A 276-nucleotide genomic window follows, 5' to 3' on the forward strand; every position below is an offset into this window, starting at 1 on the left:
AGCTTGAAAAGTATTCCCTTGTTCTCCAGGTGGGCTCCTGATTGCTGAACTTGAAAAGTATTCCCTTGTTCTCCAGGTGGGCTCCTGACTGCAACAAAACAAACAAAGAATATTTTCTGCCCCAGTTTGGTGGCTGGGTACAGCATGTTATCAAATATTAAAAATTAAAAGCTAAAATTTGAATTGTACTTCCCTTGTTCTCCAGGTGGGCGCCTGATTGCTGAAGCTTGAAAAGTATTCCCTTGTTCTCCAGGTGGGCTCCTGATTGCTGAACTT

Source organism: Nicotiana attenuata, unplaced genomic scaffold (genome assembly GCF_001879085.1).
Source record: "Nicotiana attenuata strain UT unplaced genomic scaffold, NIATTr2, whole genome shotgun sequence".
Lineage (NCBI taxonomy): Eukaryota > Viridiplantae > Streptophyta > Magnoliopsida > Solanales > Solanaceae > Nicotiana > Nicotiana attenuata.